Here is a 20,653-nt window from a genome sequence, read left to right on the forward strand (position 1 = left end):
CTTAGGAGGAAAGGCTGAGAGAGAGAATTCTGTTCACAGAGTCATATAATGTGCTAAGTTGAAAGGGATCCAAAAGGATCATCAAGTCCAACTCCTGGTGCTGCACAGATACCCCCAAGAATCACACCATGTATCTGAGAGCATTGTCCACATGCCTCCTTAAATGCCTTCATCAAGCTTGGTACTGTCACCACTTCCCTGGAGACCCATTGTCCAGCCACCCTCTGGGTGAGGATTCTTTTTCTACTATCCAACCTAGACCTCCCCTGACACAACTTCAGGCCATTCTTTCAGGTCCTGTCACTGGTCACCACGTTCCTCCTCTCTAGAGGTATTTAATAGCATAGGAAATTTTTTTTCTGTTGGGATTTTGTCTGATAATGATTTATTTTAGAGGAAGTACCATGTTCAGTTCTGTGCTATTTCCTGAACTTGGGTGTATTTCATGCTTTGTGGTAATATCCTCCTTTATTAATGCTTTTACGAGTGTTTGATTAATGTACATTTGAGAATCTCTGTAGTGTTAGCTGTATCGCCTCAGCATAGAGAACACAGAGAACACATAACTCTGAAAACAAGTTTCTGCTTCCCCTTGCACCACTGAAGAAATGCTAAAGATTGGGATTTCTTCACAGATACTCACAAATGTTTACTGTAGAAAAAAATCAAAAATAGCGATTCAAAGTAAAAGTTTAACATTGACTTTTGTTCAGAGGCCATCAAACATAAGATTTATTATCTTATATTCCATTGACCCATTGAGCAATGCTTTGTTGGCAGTAGTTTGGAATCGTGATCTGTTGGATATCTGATTGCAGACTAACCAGTTACATGAGGAACATCTAAAACCTGTAAAAAAATACTGAAGTCCCAGCAAAATTAGGCTGAAGTCTCCATTTAGTGTTGTGAGATGACATGCCTAAGAAATGGCTAATCTGGGGAGAGGCCACTGTAAGAAAGATATTTGTATACTTCCCATTCCCTTTTCTTTGTTTCCTTGACTTTACTTTTGTTTCTTTTTCTTCTGTAAATATGTGCATCTGAGTGTCACTAAAGTCAGTGTGGGTTCAGCCTGGTGAGCTGAACCTGAGCCGTTATCAGGTATTCAATACCCTCTTGGATGCTTACAGCAATAAAGTAATTTTTCTGCCTTACTCCACTGTTAACTGTTGTTCTCTATCCTGCTGACTTTCCAGCTACACTGTGACAGTGCATCTTTCCCCAGTTTTAGTTCCCACTTGATCAATGCACATTTGTAAATATGTGTGTTTTCTAATTACAAAAAGTAGAAACGTGTATCTCATGTGCTAGGACTTAAGGAAGAATAAAATGCATGCAGTCTGGAGACTTACTCTTCCAAACTGTAAATGCCTTTTTTCCCCTCTCTCTTTTTTAGTGTTTTTTGTTTGGTTGGTTGGTTTTGTTTTTGTTTTTTGGGTTTTTTTAATCTTAAAAAAAAAGAAGCAAGCACAACATGTAGAAACTTAGTTAACCAAATTTACACCAACATAGTTGTTTCACTGCAGTTAGATCTAGATGCATCAAAGTTGCTTTTTGATATCACACTTGGCATAATTATTGCAATGAATTACGTGGATCTAGCACACGCAACATGCAGTAAATCACTGGTTTTCTTAGCAACCACTACATTAATAGTAAACACATTGATTTCCTATATTCCTAAGGACAGAATAGTCTATTACCATTTCATAAAGACAGACATTCAAAATGAATGCTACCGAAAATGCAACTTACCATGAACTGTTATGTATATATCATTGCTTACAAAAATTTAAATGTATCTGTCTGGGGTGAATGTAAAAAAAAATCAACCATATGCAGTTGATAAGATAAGCTACAAAAAGCATTTCTTGCTGCTGTAATTTCTTGAAGATGAACCTAGTACATGACCATGGATCCAACCTGACAGTGCTGTCTGCTGCTGTTGTTTTCCTCCCTCCCATTTACTTTCTTAAAAAGATGTGAAATTGTCACACAAAATTCACAATGTAAGGTTTTCCCCATAGAAACTAAGTGTACAGATACTTTTAGAAGAGGTTTGAGACTGAAATGTGAGATCAAGATAGACATGCAGGTCAATAGAATATAAAACAAATCTCTCAGCTGAATTCAGATTTCATGTACTCCTTTCATTATTGGCAAGGGAATCTTGCCAGACTCTTGAGAACTGAACAATGGCTGCCTGGTATTTGGATTCATATGTTCCTGGATTAGTTGCCTTCTCATACAGGCCTCAAACCACCAATCCCTGTACAGACTAAATTTAGGAAGGATAAATAATCAACTACGTGACATTGCATCAGAAATCTCATTCCACTGCTTGTGCACGGTAGAATGATAATTTGTTATAATTCAGAGGCAGCACCCCACATGAAATAGTATTTTTTAAAACTGTGTAACAAAGCAGTCATTTGTTGTGCCAACTTCATTTATGCTAGAAATCTCTCACCTGCTGTATTAAATGGTACTAGAAATAACAAACCAGTCATTGTCTGATGCTTCCTTCAGTGGTTTCATGCCCTCACCCAGGAAGATCCAGCCATTTACAATTTCCACAGTTTTAGGGACGAATTTCCATAATGTCATAAACTATCTTTAAATATCTGCAAATGGCCATTGACTTGGAGAAAAATCTCTGAAACTACAGCTGTTTCTTAATTATTTTGAGCAGCATGTAACATCCTCAGAGGAGGAGAGTCTGTTTTCCTGGGACTTTTCATTCAAACCAGCCTTTCAACAGCATGTGGAATGCTAAAGGTTGATTGTATTTTGCTAGAGGTAACATTGCAGTTATGTTTTTGGTATTAAAATTATATCTGCATTTCTGATTTTGACTCTAGCTCATTTGTTCCGAATGAGGCATACATATATAAAAGTCACTATATGCTAGTGGATGACATTACATGGAGAGAGACATCATTAAAATCTGTTCTACAACTCTATAGATTTCTTCATTTGCTAGGTACATAAATGCAAAATAAATATTTATATAGTTTGCACTATCAATACTTCTCACAGAGCTACAGAAAAGGTGAAAGATACACATATCTTGTAATTTTTAATCATGCTATGCTGGGGGGAATTTACAGATATGTTCTGTTAAACTTCTATAAGCATAGAGAAATCTCAGAGTACTTAAAAAGGGTATGCAAGATGACTCTAGGTTCATGTCTCACAATGAACCAAATTGCTGAGTCCATTGAGAGAAAATTGCAGTGTTTAATAATGACCCACAGGATTATCCTCATGCAGGGAAGTACCTGGAAACAGGTGCTGAATGTTGAAAGCACAAATGCCACATACTGCTCAAGGATCTTCTGATGTGTTACACTAACATCATGAACGTGATGCGGGTTTTGTTAATAACCTAGAATATTGGTAAGAGTATTTTAAAAAGTAAGACCAGTGAACCTCTGCAAGCTTACTGTAAAACAGTAAAGACAAACGCAAAGAAATAGTTCTTTCTCTGTCAAATGAACTCTCAGGAATAAAACTGAGTCTGGTTCAATTCAAGTTTAAATATTACTGCAAGCTAAATTTCAGATTTAAAAAAAGAGCTGTAAGGGCAATATTCCCTTCTCATGTGACTCACATACAGTGATGCACAGCTGCAAACTGATGTTATACAACACCAGTAGGTCTATTAGGAACCTCTGTTTTCAGATGCTGTATTATGGTATATTCTATCCATACCTATAAATGGATGAAAGAATAAAATGCTTCTAATAAAAATATACAATTCTACAGCTTACAGCACTAGCTGAACTAAGTAAAGTTAATAAATTCCAATATAGTTTTTTTACTCTGTATTTTACCAAAAACTATTGACATCTTTTTAGTATTTAATAAAGAGTTTTATGAAATTGAAAGTGCAAGCACACTTGGCCAATGTATGTCAGAAAAATATCATTGGAATAAAGCCAGAAAATCAGTTCTCTGTGGTATTACAGGATTTGTTAAAAAAACCGCATTATTTCAAATTTGGATTGTAAGTATTTTCAATTTGATTTGCAGCTATGCAAGCAAGTGTGAAATGCTGCCAAATTCACTGTCGTTTACTTTGCAAAGGCAGGGGCTTTCTTTTGCTCTCAAGTATAACCTCTCAGACCATTGTCTTCACGGAAGTGAAAGGTTTCACTGTCTGGTGAAGTCCAATCTTTTCTTTTTACCTTATGCTGTAAAATTAGTAGGGAGTTCTTTTAAATCAGAAAAAATGTCCAGAACTGCTCCTTCCCTACTATCCATCCATGTAGTACAGAGGTAAATATTTGCATCTGGGAGACTTTGAAGCAGTGGCATAGAAGAGAGTCAGGCCATATGTGTTGGCAGAATGTCCCACCATGCACAGGAATCAACATGTCTTAGTTTAAAACCTGTAATTTTTTAAAGCCTTTCAAAAGCTCTGAAAGTTATGTCTTGCTATTGAGTAAGACTTTCTTTTTCTTTTGGGAAGTATTCTTTGCCTTTGCTTTTTCTTTCAGCATTCTGGTAATTGTTATGGGAGGGCAGGGTCTGAATGGAGAAGAATCAATTAAAAAAAAAACTTAATGAAGCCTCACAAGGAAAGCCTGTTAAATATGGTTAGTATGCTGTGGCAGGATTTCACAACTGAGCACTGTAAGAGCTAATGTATATAAGAACAGTGTCAACATTATTGAACTCATTATGGTTAATTGGCTAGCAACTATGAAAACATACAGTTATCCTTTACTTTCAGTTTTCAAACTAGAATACCACTTCATATAACTTTGACAATTTCTAGATGTAACACACAACTTGAACATTTCACTTTGTCCTTTCTTACAAACAAATGATAGCACTCTGAAAGTGATTTCTACTTTTTTTGTTGCTTCAAAACTTAGTAAAAGTTTATTTTGCTTGTAAATAAATAGACTTGTATCATCTTTAAAGTCACTCATGCAATGGATGCTGAGAATAAGAACAGAGATTTTAGAAAACCAGTAAACTTGCTTATAACTATCCTCACAAAAAGCTTTTAGACTTGAAGCCAATATTAGCCAAACCAAAAACATAGAAAGCTAGGCACTGTCAATGTCACAGGTCAAATCTAAGAAAATTTATATTTTTTTAATGCTGCACTTTTGATATGCTGATGAAAATTAATTTTCATCAGACTCCATGGTCATTTGTTTTGTAGCATTACTGTGTAATTTTCATATAGGTCTGAGTCAAAAATACAAAACAGGAAACAATTAATGTGTTTTCCATGGGTACTTCCAGAAAAAAAAAAATAAATTCCACCAGGTGTATTTGTATATTTTTATGCTAAATACAGCATAAGAATGAGAACAGAGCACGGCCTGTTTTACTTACAAATCTTCTTTTTTACTTCTTCTACTTTGGAAGAATTGATGACTCCTTCCTCCCGCTTTTTTGATCTGTAATTAACAGCTTTTCTTCCAAAATATGCTGCTGTAAACACCTAATTAAGGTCCCTGGTCAGCTGGAATGGATTGCAGCAGGTAGATTTTTTTTTCCTCTCTTTCCATTAAAAACAGAAAGTACTCGTCCTTCATTTCAAACGCCAATATACTACTTGGCAGAGTGCATCTCGCATACTGCTGATTCCTCCAGCCATGCATAACAAAAGGAAACAGCAAAGGATTTAAGTACACATTAGTTCAAGTAAGTAAATGTCTACTACTTTGTCACAGCACTAAATCATTACCAAAGTTATATAAAGCTTTTGTCTTGCTCTTTCTCACAAAGCCTAAATAGAATTTTTACATATAAGTAACCACTGCTAATAACAATGCCTGCACAAATACAATGAACTGTAACTGTAATAATGTCAGAAACTTCTCCAGTATGTGGGCTTTATTTCCTGTTCTACAACAGCTGACCACTCTACAATGGTGAATTATAGTCAAAAGCATTTCTTACCTAGAAAAATTGAGAGTTCATCTTCTTTTGCAATGATAAGACAGAGAATACTAATTTCTCTCTCCTCTTACCACTCAGGAAACTTCAACAAATCAAGAAATCACAGGAAATGAAGGTTTGTCTTTAATGTGAAACATAATTCTTCACAATTGATGTTTCATCCTTAAATAACATTCACCAAGGTGGTCCTATTCTTAGTTTTCTCTTCCAAGAGATATTTCTATAATATACTGAAAAGGTCTATAAATGCAAAAAAGGGATAACTCGGGTATTATGGGGAGACAAATTGACTGAGATTTCAAAACGTTACGATAAAGAACTCCCAGAATCGTAGACAGGTGAAAGAACTGCTGATTAACAACTGCCTACTCCAGAATGCAGGCCTTCTCAGTAGATAGTTTGAGTTAATTCTTAAAAGTCTGCCATTTTCTCAACTGTTATAACTGATGCAGAGTTTCTGGTTCCTTTTTTAATATTAAAAACATTACTATCAGCTATTAAACTAAATACAAATCCACATATGTTCATTTTATTTTAATGTATGTACTATTACAAATTCTTGACAGTTCTAATTTCAAAAACTAATAAAAGGCAATTATCAACGCAAATTAACAGAAGTGCATTTCAGAATTTACAATAAACATCACCCCTCTTGCAGAAACATACCATAAAATCAGCACTCACGTATGAACATGTTAGTTCCAAGAATCATTGATATACCTGATGCATATTTTACACACCTATCAAAGACTGTTCTATTCAGGCAAGAAACAATAAGTTTTGTCCAGAAATAAATCAGTCAGACAAAACAAATGGTGGATTTCTTTGGCTTAGAGGTTGCTTTGTTTATTATAAGATAAACACATTTTAGTGCCCTCTTCTGCAATGCTTATTTGGTTAAATTGAGCTAAGACAGTATGGAAATACTTGAAAACTAAATGAAGTATAGAAAGCAAAATTACATAATACAGGTTGTCCCCAAGACAAAAGGTAGGAGTAGTCAGCCAGCAAATGAAATCTTTTCACTTAATTTTTCATTACTTAATCACGTCATAATCCTAATCTGTCCTTGCTCACAAACTTGTTTTTAAGTAAAGCAAACTTAATGTAAAATCTTGTATCACATTGCCCCAAGTTAACCCATTAATGATTAATAATCTAGCTACAGAATAAGGGTGAAGCAAGGAGATGTGTGATTTTTTAAAAGAAGCAACTATTTATTTATATTATAATTGCTTTTATTGAGAAATTAATTTCTGGTCTTAAATGGAAAAAGAATCTCCATTGAGAAATCAAAGCCAAACATGTACTTCATTCGGGATGCAAGTTATACTGCAGTCCTAGGGATTACTCCATTCTCTAACTGAAAGCCAGAGAGCCGGAGAGCCAGAATGGCCATTCTACAGTCAAAGTTAGACTGAAATTTATTTTAAAAAACGAGAGTTTTCTCTTAGGCATTTCTAGTATCAAAAGCAGTTGAGTGCAGAAGGTCACATCAGTAATCTGATGGTCTTGCCAGATTTCTGGATAGGTTTTAGGGTCTCCATGCAGCAGCAGGTGGTATTGCTACTTAAACTACTTTGCCTAAAGATAGCCAATATAGGTTGTTTTTTTCCCCAGAGTGGTAAGAAAGATTTTTTTCCCCACATTCTTCCTAACTAGGTCCTGCCAAGATTTTTACCAATAAGAAAGATGAATACAAGTCTGTGCTAAATCCAAGTGACAAAAAAAGGATATTTATGTATTTAAAAGGGTTGTTTTATTATACAGAAACCTGCTCATTTGGCTTCTTTCTCTTTTCCTTTCATTTGCGGATGGCAAGGGGAAAATCAAGGTCAAGTCATTTGCTTAAGAGACTAGAAACAATGAGGGAAGCCAGCTGCATGTTATGAAGACAGTTGTTCACTGCGGCACCCTCACCCAGCTCAGAGACAACACCATGCTGGGTAGGAGTGTTGATCTGCTGGAGGCCAGTGGTGTGAGGTTCCACACGGGCCAGTGCTGGGTCCTGCCCTTGGGTCACAACAGCCCCAGGCAGTGCCACAGGCTGGGGCAGAGTGGCTGCAAAGCTGCCCACAGGAAAAGGCCCTGGGGGTGCTGGTGACAGCAGCTGAACATGAGCCAGCAGTGCCCAGGTGGCCAAGAAGGCCAATGGCATCCTGGCCTGTACCAGCAACAGTGTGGCCAGCAGGAGCAGGGCAGGGATTGTCTCCCTGTACTCAGCACTGGTGAGGCCACAACTTGAATTGTGTGTTCAGTTTTGGGCCCCTCACTACAAGCAAGGCACTGATGTGCTGGAGTATGTCCAGAGAAGAACAGTAAACTTGTAAAGTGTTCTGAATACAAGTCTCATGAGGAGCAGCTGAGGAAGCTGGGGCTGTTTCACCTAGAGAAAAGGAGGCTTGGAGGGTTCTTATCCCTACAACTGCCTGAAAGGAGGCTGTAGCCAGGTGGGGGTCAGTCTCTTCTCACAGGTAACAAGTGACTTGACAAGAGAAAATAACCTCAAGTTCTCATGGGGAGGTTTAGATTTGATATTAAGAAAAATTTCTTCACAGAAAAAGTGGCCAAGCATTGGAACAGGTTGTCCAGGAAAGTGGTTGAGTTACCATTACTGGAGGGATTTAAAATTCATATAGATGTAACGCTTATGGACATGGTTTAGTGGTGGACTTGGCTGTGCCTGGTTCATGATTGGACATGATGATCTCAAAGGTATTTTCCAATCTAAACAAATTCTGATTCTCTGATTCCCAATGTGTTCATATATCTATGCATCTGTATCAACAGCAAAACCAGAAATATAACATACAGTAGTTAGCTTTTGCCAGCAGCTCTGTTCACACTTGTGGAGTTAATTCCTGGTCCTTTATTCAACATCCACTGTTTCCTATTAAACAAGTAGGGGTACTGTAGCTGTAGGATTTAGGGAAGAGAGTGAGAGAGCGAGAGGGAAAAACAAGAAATTAGATCCCAGACATACAAACTTACCACAATAGGTTGTCGAAAACACTCATCCACAGCTGCACTGCACAGGCTACACAGGTTGATCCCATAAAAATATTTTTGGTACCTAGAAACACATAAAGTGTTCAGGGAAAAATAGTTTTCTTCTGTGTCCCAACCAAATCTGGGCACTATAACTGTAAATGGCACCTGCAAATGGTGAGCTAAGTGTGGCTAAACAATTCTTTCCCTTTCTTCTGTCTTCCAAGAGGCCAAATTTCAGCCTTCCTAATCATACTTTACCTTTCCACAGACACAATACACAGCACTGAGGTGTCATTATCCCCTAGAATGGACATATGGAGACATTTCACACTATGCCTCTGAAAGAACAAGACACAACAAGCAGAAAATAGGAAGAAGGGCTGAGGCACTCTTAAACTACTTTTGTAATCTTGAGCTTTTCAGAATTGGGAGTGGACCTTGTATAAATCAAAACCGGGATGAGGGCACCTCTTTTACAGGTCTGTTATTTTTATTGATATCAAATAAGACAGTAAAGGTCAGCCTATACCAAAAGAATGAGGAAAACCAAAATTTTGGTACTATCAATACGCAAATGTGCATTTGATCTATATTCTGTGTACTTCCAGTATGAAATCTGAAATGAAAATATACATACTTGAAGTAATCTTCTTCCTGCACATTACCCTTTTATCAAGTAATTGAAAAGTTTCATAGGTATCTTTACTTCCAGGCAACATAAGGGGGGTGGAAAGGGGAAACAGCAAGGAAGCTCGTCTCCTTGTCACAGAAGTGTGGTCTAGATACAAAACCATGGTCAAGCCTTCTAACTTTTCAGGAAGCACTTAAAAAGTGTAACTTTGAATTTTTGTCCTCATTGTTACATCTTCATACAAATCCAAAACTGTAACAACTTTTTTCAGAGTGGATAAATTAGTTTAAACCCTTCTGGCAATATTCCTTAATAATGATAAATTCTGCATTACTAGTCCTATGCTAATTGCATAAAGGGAAGATGTCCAGATGGCTGTGTGTCTTAAAGATATCTTAGAAGACATGCTTAAGGAAAGAATTCAAATGAGCACAACACAGAATATCAAATGACACCAGTAACTGCAAGTGATCTTTTACCCCTTTCCATATCTTTGCTATACTGTACTAGCACTGACCACCACTAAGCCATGTTCCCTAAGCATCATGTTTTTGTGGTTTTTAAATATGTACAGGGATGGCTACTCAGTCCCTTCCCTGGGCAGCCTGTTCCAAAGCTTGACAAGCCTTTTGGTAAAAAAATTTTTGTAACCGAGACCTTGCTTGGAGTAATCTCACTCCTTTGGTCCTACTGCTTATTACCTGGGAGAAGAGACCAATCCCCACTTCACTACAGCCTCCTTTCAGGAAGTTGAACAGAGCAGTAGGGTTTCCCTTGCTTCCTTTAATCCAGGCTAACCAACATAGTCGGCACCTGCTCAGGACCAAATTGTGCTGTGGATCACTCACCCCTCACACACAAGGCACTGACAGTTACAGAGTCCAGGGTAGGAATCAGAGAGAGGACGATGTCTTGTTGATTGGAGGTGCAGGCCTTTCTGCAAATAACTTTAAAATTGAAAGATGGATTCACAAAAGGCATATTCTTATGCTTGCAGTTCAATTCAGTCAAGCAAGGCAAATAATGTATATTAAATCACGTTTTTTTTTGCACTTACTGGAGATTAATGAATTCACAAACACTATTTTTTAACACAAAACTCTTTTTTTGTCAATATTGAAACATTATGGTATACTTCCCAACTCTTCTTTTCAGAATCTGATTTTAATACATTTTGATCTCCAATTGATAATTTCCTTACTTCTCTTTGGTATTTTCTTGTAAACTGAAGTACTCACATTTTCCCTCATCTTTTTACTTTCTCTATGTACTGTTCCACTTTTCTATTTGTTTTCATGTCTTCTTGTCTCTTCTGTCAAAACAGATACACAGAACATTGTTTGAGTACCATTTACAAGAGCAAAATATAGGCTCTTCCAGAAACATTAAAGAAACAAACTTTTAACACTTAGAGGAGCAACAGAAAAAAAAATATCCCAAAATGAGATTTTTTTAAACAATCCTTATGTTTAAATATATTCCATTCAAATATTTTTCCTCCAAAACCTTTCCAAGCAGATGTTTGAAAACCATGTGGTGTTTGCACAAAGAACCCAATTATGGTAAAAGGCTTAGTGAGGGATTACAAAGGGTGGGCTTAGGATGCTTTGCATCTTTGTGGTGCCTCAACAGAATTTGCATCTCAGACTGGAATCAAAATGGTCTAATACTGAGTTAGAAACTGCCTGGGTAGACTTTCTGAAATAGTCATACCTGGGTCATCAGGACAGCTTTGAAACAAAATCATAAAGTTGCACTTGTCTGAGCCACCTGCTTTGGAATGATCTCCTGGAGTAGGGTTGTACTCTCCAAAACTCAAGACCACTTGGGAAAATGTTACCCTCTTCTTTTAAGTAAACCAGCAGAAAAATTATTCACCAAAAAAAGCATAGTGCTCAGCAGGGTTCAAATTTATTTGAACTTGAATTACTTTCACAAGCTTCCTTAACAGTAATTTCACTTACTGGTAAAAAATCAAAACAACAAACTTCATCTTGCCTTCTGTTTGAGCTTACCTAACATCAGCTAGATGTTGTGAAGTATTTCTTGCCAGGCTGAAGTCTCCTTTAGTACCAAGCTCCTGCTCCTGATGTTTCACCTTCTCCCTGAGAAGTTAACCACACCGGGTTTCTCATCACTAGGCCCTTTTGACCACCTCTCTGTTATGTTCTCATGGCTTTTCTCTGCAACCTTGCACTGGGTTTAAGTGGCCAAGTCTTGTAAAGGGAGACCGTATAGAACAGCATGAGTGCTTCTGTGAGAAGACACCAGAAGAGAGACACTGCTTCTCCCCTCCAGGGACCTAACTCTGCTCAGCAACTTCAATAGATGTGGCTGGCTCCTGCTTCTCTACTGTGACTGCCCTGCACTCCAGCAGGTGAACAAGGCTGTAGCAGCCAGACTGATGAGATGAGACTGTTACAGGATTTACCAAAGCCATGGAGTTTGGCATGTGGGGCTGAGAGCAGGACCATCCTTCCCTGTCTACTACAAACTGCATGTCCTTGGCTACACACACCAGATGCCAAAACTGTCCTTGTCAGTGTGGGCCCAGAACAGCAAAAGAAGCCATAAACAGCAAGGACATGGAGTCTGCCAGATGGTGTTACTGTAGCTGGCATGGCTGGCATGGAATGTGCTGCATCTGTGTTTCACTGTGCTTTGTGCACTGCTTGGGACCATTTGTTTTACTGGGCTTGCATTTGGGCTTACACTTGGTTGCTTACCCACCACAGCTGTAACTGGATTGGATCCTCAGCACCCAAACACATGTGTGGAGAGTTTTGTAGACAACTGGCTAAGGGATAAAGGACACGATGCAGTTCAGTTAGTTAAGAGGGGCTGAGGCCTCAAGGCTATTGTGCCCTTGAAGGTTGCTGTGCTGATATTGGGCAGCTTTTAGGCAATAATGAGATGTGCAACCAGAATGTAAGGGTAGAAAAACAAAGCTACATTAACCACAGGAATGAGGAGCATGCAGAGTGGAAAGTCCCAAGGGCGTGGAGATGGCCTTTGCAGCATAAACCAATAAGGAGCTTAGCTTTTGCAATATGCATGAGCTTCATTATTATGGTTATAAATTTATTTGCATATTTTGAATAAACGAGACTTGTCCAGCATCATCGGATGTGCTCATCTCCCGTCTTTTCCACACACATGCATACGGCTCTCTGTTGAATGTTTTTTGGGAAGGATCTGTTGGCAAACTGATGCAGAGAGCAAGGTGTCAGTGAACTTTTCAAAGAGGTTGTGATGCCCCATGGGATATATTCCTGTGAGCTTTTAACAGGCAGTGCTGGAAGCCAAATGCTGCTACCTGCCACAAGGCCTGCACACCTTCATCCTACTATGCAGAGCATTTACTGGGGCCTATCAGGAATGTCCAGTCCCAGCTTCTGCCTCCCTTCCTGCTTGGAACTTTCATGGGTGGTGAGGCACTGGCACAGGCTGTCTAAAGAAGCTCTTCTATCCCTGGAAGTGTTCAAGGCCAGGTGGGATAGGGTTTCGAGCATCCTGCTCTAGAGTAAGGTGTTCAGGCAGGGGAGTTGAAACTAGATAATCTTTAGAGTCCCTTCCAACCCAAACAAGTCTATGATTCTATGACTCTATGTTGCCCCTCCACTGTCCACCCCCGAAGGCCATTGTGCCCAAAACACTGAACCAGCTGCTCTGTGACATCAGCCCTGGGGCCAAAGGTACTGCAGACATTAGTTGGCAGCTGCACTGATGATTACTATATACAGGCAGCATGAGTTGTGAAAAAATATGATGACAATCAGTTTTCCAAAAGCAGGCTGATATGACTGCTCCAACATTTTTACTGCAGTATAATGATGGAAAATTTCAAGCAGAAAACAAAAATTATAATAATCCATTCAGAGGAACTATAAGCCACCATCATCCAGCAGTATCACTGAGATGCCTCTATAATGCAAAATCCATAGCAATAAGAATGATGCCAGACTGCATTTTCCTTAAGGAACTGCATTTGCGCTATAAACAGTCCTGCACATCTTTCTGAGGATATCTTATTTACCACAGGAGATAATGGCCAACACTTCATACCTTCTTTTTTGAAATTATACTAAACAGTAAGTTGCAAACTAAAACTACTAAGAAATCATTCACTTGTCAGAGATGATTGTTCCTTGCAGCTTGATGATTTTCATGTCTACCCTACAGTATATTTTCTTATATACTTATATAATGGCATTTCTGTTGGACATGAGGAACGACATATAATTTTGTAATTTGACCTCCTGGGCACTATGTTAGTAATGATATTTTCTTTATCCACTGTTCTTTTATAGCTTTTTTTCAAAATTAATTATTTCCCCAATTTCTTTAGGGAATCTTACTTACAAGCATGGTCTCTACTAAATACTGTTAATTTAAACAACCAGACCTGAATCATAAGAAAGGTTAAAGAGGAAGCATGAATGCAGTAAGATTTATTACTTTTTTTCTCTCACACTACATTTGCCTGCGCTCTTGGACAAGTCTCTGAACTGCCTTTCTAAGGTATTGTTATATATACACTTAGCAGCAGGACAAAACACAGCACTAGCTGCTGAGAATAAAATCCCAGCCAAAACTGGGACAAATGCAATACATGAACTACCTGTTCTTGCAACAGTGAACAGTGAGAATGCAGAACTGGAACTTAAAATATGATTAATTTTAGGTGCAAAACTACCATGTTTTAAAGAAAATAAAAAACTGCAAAGAAACAAAACATGCTACGTCCTTCAGTAACCCACACTGATAATAAACATACTCAAAAACCAAGCAGTTTGAATCAGACTATTTTGTGTCATTGTACATTTGCAATCTGAGATTCCTATATACTTTCACTGCATAACCATTATCAAAAGAGGCCTCTAAGTTTACAGTGCTTTTGGTACAGGCACGTAGCAAATGGCAGGGCTGAGAAGTAATGTGTTCTGTTGACATGTGAATGGTGATATGGAGACAGAAAAATAAACAGTTAAGAATAAAGACCTAGAGTAAGGAGATAAGAAATTCATAGTAAAAACTAAGAATGAGATATTTTTTTAAGAAAAGTGTCTTATTTCTGAAATGGCAAACTCTTATTTAGCACAGAACAAGATAATAGCGTGAAAAGTATTCCTGGATCAAATGTTCCTTGTACTGAAAAAGTGTATTTAGCACTTATGCACTGACATGCATTTTCCTTTCTGAAATATCCTGCTGTTCATGTTAACTTCTTTTTCTAAAACTACAGTGACCTTGTTTCCTTACTGATGGATCTTTACCAATAGCAGGATCCTATGGGGTATTCTACTGTCCAGTAATTAATTTGAATGTCTTTGCACAGTGGTTCCAGGTATGGTCCCTGATGACTACCTTTTTTACTCCCATCTTCATAGAATTACAGAATTGACTAGGCTGAAAAAGACCTCTGAGATCATCACATCCAATCTATGACCAAACACCACTTTGTCTACTACACCATGGCACTGAGTGCCACATCTAGTCTTTCCTTAATACCTCCATGGACAGTGACTCCCCCACATCCCTGGGCAGCCTATTCCAATTCCCAATCACCCTTTCTGTGAATAAATGCCTCCTAATGTCATCCCTTCCTAACCTAAACCTCCCCTGGCACAGCATAACACTCTGTCCTCTCACCCTGTCACTGGATGCCTGAGAGAAGAGCCCAACCCACATCTGGCTACACCCTCCCTTCAGGAAGTTGTAGAGAGGGACAAGGTCTCCTTAACAACCTCAGTTCTCTCAGCTGCTTCTCACAGGACCCGTGCTCCAGACCCATCGCCAGCCTTGCTGACCTTCTCTGGACATGCTCCAGTGCCTCAATGTCCTTCTTAAACTGAGGGCCCAAGACCTGGACACAGGATTTGAGGTGCAGCCTCACCAGTGCTGAGTACAGGGGAACAATCCCTGCCCTGCTCCTGCTGGCCACACTATTGCTGGTACAGGCCAGGATGCCATTGGCCTTCTTGGCCACCTGGGCACTGCTGGCTCATGTTCAGCTGCTGTCATCTGTATCCCCATGTTCCTTTCTGCTTGGCCACTGTCCATCCACTCTGTCCCCAGCCTGGAGCTCTGCCTGGGGATGTTGTGGCCAAAGTGCGAGACCTGGCACTTGGTCTTGTTAAACCTCATACCGCTGGATTTGGCCCATCGATCCATCCTGTCCACGTCCTTCTGCAGAGCCCCACTATACTCCAGCAGATCAACACTCTCCTCCAACTTGGTGTCATCTGAAAATTTGGTAGTGGTGGACCTTAACAACTCAGCAGGTATGATATTGCAGCCTTGCTTATTAGAGGAGATGTGATATCTTATAATATTATCAAGGGGGGAACATCTTTAAACTAAAACAGTGTAGGTCTAGATGAGACATTAGGAAGAACTTCTTTACTGTGTGGTTGGTGAGGCACTGGAACAGGCTGCCCAGAAAAGTTGTGGGTGTCCCATCCCTGGAAGCATTCAAGGCCAGGATGGATGAGCCTTTGAGCAACCTGGTCTAGTGGAAGTGGGAGCAGACTAGATTCCTTCCAACCCAAGCCATTTTATGATTCTATGAATGTGATTAAAACTTTCAACATTTCACATTTCCTCCTATCCAAATAGTAACAAATATGTACATGTTTTTAAAAAATCCTTGTGCATTTCTAGCAAAAGGGAATGATATTAGGGAAGCAGAATAGGTATTTGTTGTAATCTCATAATTTAAGCAATTTAATCTTTCCTACTTTTATTAATCCTGTTTCCAGGATGGAAATCTTGGCAACAAGATAGAGAAGGGTGAGCATTGGCATTTAGGAGGTGCTAGGAAGGGAGCAAGTAGGGAGTCAGGTGCTGCAGAGTGATTACAGCCAATGATAGCTCTCTGGGGACACAAACCAAAATTAAAGCAAATGCCAACACTGAAAAACAGGCTACCAGTACCCAGGGAATGGGTCTCTGGGGGGTAGCTGGACAAGCTGCCTCCAGATTCTTGGAATGGCACTGACTCATCAGGGAGCTGAGGGAGTTGCAGGGAGGACAGGAACACCAAGGATGACTGAAGCAGTTGGCACTGGGAGGGCACTTGCCTGGGACAGAAGGGGGAACCCTCATGCTAAGGACCTGCAACCCTTTCAGGGACAAGGTGATCACATCTATTGAGGGGACAGGATTGGCAGGAGTGCTGGGCTCCCATGGCCCTGAGGGTCCCACCAAGCCCTGTTTCCCCAAAAGTGGGGGTTGTCGCAGCTCTGGCGCTCCTGAAAAGCTCAGGAGCCTTCTCTCTGGTCCCAAAGAGGGGTATCCCAGAGAGAGGGATGAGGTATCACAGACCTGAGTCCTGATGAGCCCAGCCATCCCCCTCAAAATGTCACTACCCTGGTTGTCCCAGGGAGAAGGGGTGTCACCACACCAGGTCTGAGGTAATGGGGCTGTGTCATTGTCCCCAAAGTCCCACCAAACCCAGCATCCACAGAAAGATGGTTCTCATGGAGTGGGATGTCCAGGGCCATGCTGCTGCCATTCTACCACACAAGGGTCAGTGGGCCAACACTTGTCTCTGCCCCAGCCACCATCCTCTGAAGATGTCTCTGGGTCTGCAGGGAAGTAATCACCCCAGCCCTCTCCCAGGCCAAGTGGTCTCCATTTTCCCAAGCCTGCACATCCTTCCAGCCCAGCCTGGCATCTACCTTACAGCCCCAGATTAGGGCACACCTACCCCCAGCAGCCAGCGCTGTGGTGTCGTGCAGCCCTGTGTTGTAGTACAGGTCAGGATCCAGGCTTGTTCTCCCTCCAGAAGGAGTTATACTGACCATGTAAAAAAAAGATCATAATAAACAAGACAAAACCAAGATGCATTCCCACACTGAGGAAACACTTCCCACTCTCCAAGCTTCAGGACTAAGATGAAGTCCCTCCGGTCCCCTGAGGTTCAGCCATAGTGGGAAACAGAACAGTTCCCCCCAAAACCTGAGAAGTCCTTAAGGTGGCTGTAAAAATCCCACCTTCTGAGCTTGCCCTCACAGGTAAAGCTCTTCAAGTGAAACTTGCACAGCCCCTCCTTGACGTCCGTGGGGCCATAGTCTTGGGGTCTCCAGTGTCTAGACACCCGTGGTCCTGTCAACATCTGCAGCACAGCCCTCAGCCCCGACCCATCCGGGGCACCTGTCGCGTTCCACTGTGGAGAACTGCAAGGAGTTCTTTTAGTAATGGATGGTCGGGAATGAAATTAAGCCAAACGAGGCAAACATTGTATCTGTGAAGTGTTTACTGGAACGAAAAGGAAAAAGAGTTGCCCAAATGAAAGAGGGCTAGAAGAGACAGAAGAGGAGGAAGGAAAATGGAGAAGGAATGGCGGAGCCGGGAGACAGAGAAGACAGAGGAAAAGAGAGCGTTACCCCCAGCGAATCAGCGGCGCTGCCGGCGTCCAGGCGGCAGGGGCGCGCTGGCTGCCTGCCTGCGCACGGGCCGGGTCTGAACGGGCCGGCGCAGCTCTCGGAGAGGCGCAGCTCTGGCGGCCACCAGCTGCATCGGGGCAGCAGGACTGGACACAGGGGCTAAGGCACGGACGCGGAGACTGAGCAGGCGTTGGTCAGAGACATAGAGAGGCAGGGCAGACGCGGGGGCGAGCAAGAGCCAGCGAGGGCAGGAGAGCCAAAAGGCAGGCTGGGGCCAGGGCAAAAAGCGTAAGACTCAAAAAGTCCTGACTCAAGAACAGGTTTCGAAAAGCAAATATCAAAAAACCAAGCCTCAAAAACAAAAACACAGTCTCAAAAAAGCCCCAAGCCAAAACCACAAAGAGCAAGTTTGGAAAACCCCCGGGTTTTCCTGGGGGTTACGAGTTACTTTTGGTGCCCCTGGCCCCTCCCAAAGCCTACCTGCTGGCAGGAGACTGTTGGCCCAGTCCTACCTTTCGGCACCTGATTGAAGAAGCCCCTCTGGGGAGTTCAGTATCTCCTGGTGCCTGTCCCATTGTGAGGTGTTGCCATGCAAAGTCCTCCCAGAGACAAGGCTTTTCCTAGTCGCCTCCTGCACGTGGCACACGTGCAACCCCTCCCCCATGTGCCACTGACATCCATTGTGGAAACTTAACAGAACTAAATTGTCTCCTCACAGCACCCATGATGCCTTATTCTGTCTTCTGCCTTTTGATTAAAAGGCAAGCGCTCTCAATATGTGTATCTGCCTTTCTGTCTGTTCATTCAGAGCCTTTGTGACCTTTGTTCTGGGTTAGGACTCCGCTAGGGTTACTATGCAACTAACAGCTTCAGCAGTCAATTGAATAAATTTACATTATAGTTTACACTATAGAACTTAATTTTTAGTTGTTTTAAAAATACTAAACTTTTTGTTCTGGAAAGTTGTTATGTGTTCTTGGGCTGTGTACACAGACTGAGGATTCCCAATGTTCTCTATTTATTCTTTTTGTCAGAAATGTCTTTAAACCCCACAGACAAGATGTCCCTTCCCACTCAAATTCTGCTCCACCACGGTATGGCAATGACCTACTGCCCTCCAATATAAATCCAGTTCTGGCAAAGGTGACCATGAGCTATTTTCCTTACTGTGATTTCTTCAGGCTAAGCAGTAAGATGGATTTTTCTTCCAATGTTTTTCTTGGATGCAAATTTTCAATGCATAAATTTCAGTATGTCTTCAAATTCTCGGAAGGTGACTTTGCAATTTGTAATACTATTTAATGTAGGGGCTGGACATGTGAAAAATGCATATTTTATGATTGGCTTTTCACAAATATTAAATTGAATACTATATGTATTATGTTATATTGATTAGAAGTGCTGTATTAACATTTTAATGTATGGTAAATGTAGTTTTTTAGTTAAAATAGAACCTATGTATGTGGGGTTTTTTTTACTAACTCAAGCAAGAGATGAGATAATGAAGAAACTCTTCGCACAGAGATGGCAGTGATGGGGGCCCATAAAGAATTACTGCCTCCTTATCGGAAAAGACAAACATTCTTCCACCTTCTCTCCGTCTTTATGGAACCACCAGGATTAAGGGGAAGAAGTTGACAAAAACCAGAAAAGTTCTTAATTTGCAATGAATTTATGCATCATGTATGAGATGTATGAACATGCAACAGGCTTTTAAAAGTTATTCCTTTGTTCACAAGGTATGCTTATCAGGCTTAAGTGCCCGAGAGCATCTGGATGTCCGTAATTCTTTGCTTTTTATTGTCTTGTAATTGTCCTAACTCTAAATTTTCATTACTCTAATTGTATTACTATTTTTATAACCATTTTATTATTATTAAACTTTTAAAATTTTAAAAACCAAGTGATTGGCGTTTATAACACCAAGTGACTGGCGTTTTTCACAGACATAATCAAATGTTTACAGCAAAATAGATAGAATGTCCAATGAAGCTTACATTATGGCTTGCTTCATATGTCACCCTTAAACTTTACTTGCTGTACTGTTTTATCCCCATACAGGGCCATTAAGAAGTGTGGTTAAAAGTGGTTTTCTGTTCCTATTCTGTTAGATGTAAGTGAATATTCATATATTATTTTTCTAATCATAATGCTGATAAATGAATGTAATAACAGATTTATAAATAAAGACAATAGCTAACTAAATTACAATCAGATATCACAGGTGCAATTACAGAAAACTGAAGCAAAAGCATCAATAGAAATAAGATCTAAGCAGTCCAATGGCTAATATTAATGATTAAAGAAAAAAAAGCCACTATTTTAACAGAATTATTTGAAATATTGATCAAGATGCTAAACAGCATTGATTTAAAGCTAGTGAACATTTGGAATTCAAGTTTGGAATTCCAGTTTGGCATTCCAAATGTGTTCTTCAGAAACAAAACGTGCTGTTGTGATTTTTACATTTCAGGAAAAAAGACTGCAGTTATGCTTCGTTTATTTTCAAGTGGGACATTCGAATCTTGAGGAAAGTTTATACTCCTTTTGTCATCAGTGTGAAAAATGCAGATTATATGGCTCTACGCAGATATTTACTATATGTATTATGCTAGGTTGGAAAGTTATGCTGTAGTAACATTTTAATAATCTAGTAAATGTAGTTTTGTAATTGAAATTAAGCTTTAGTAGTTAAAATAGAAAATAGGTGTGTGTG

This window comes from Anomalospiza imberbis, chromosome Z (assembly GCF_031753505.1).
Source record: "Anomalospiza imberbis isolate Cuckoo-Finch-1a 21T00152 chromosome Z, ASM3175350v1, whole genome shotgun sequence".
Lineage (NCBI taxonomy): Eukaryota > Metazoa > Chordata > Aves > Passeriformes > Viduidae > Anomalospiza > Anomalospiza imberbis.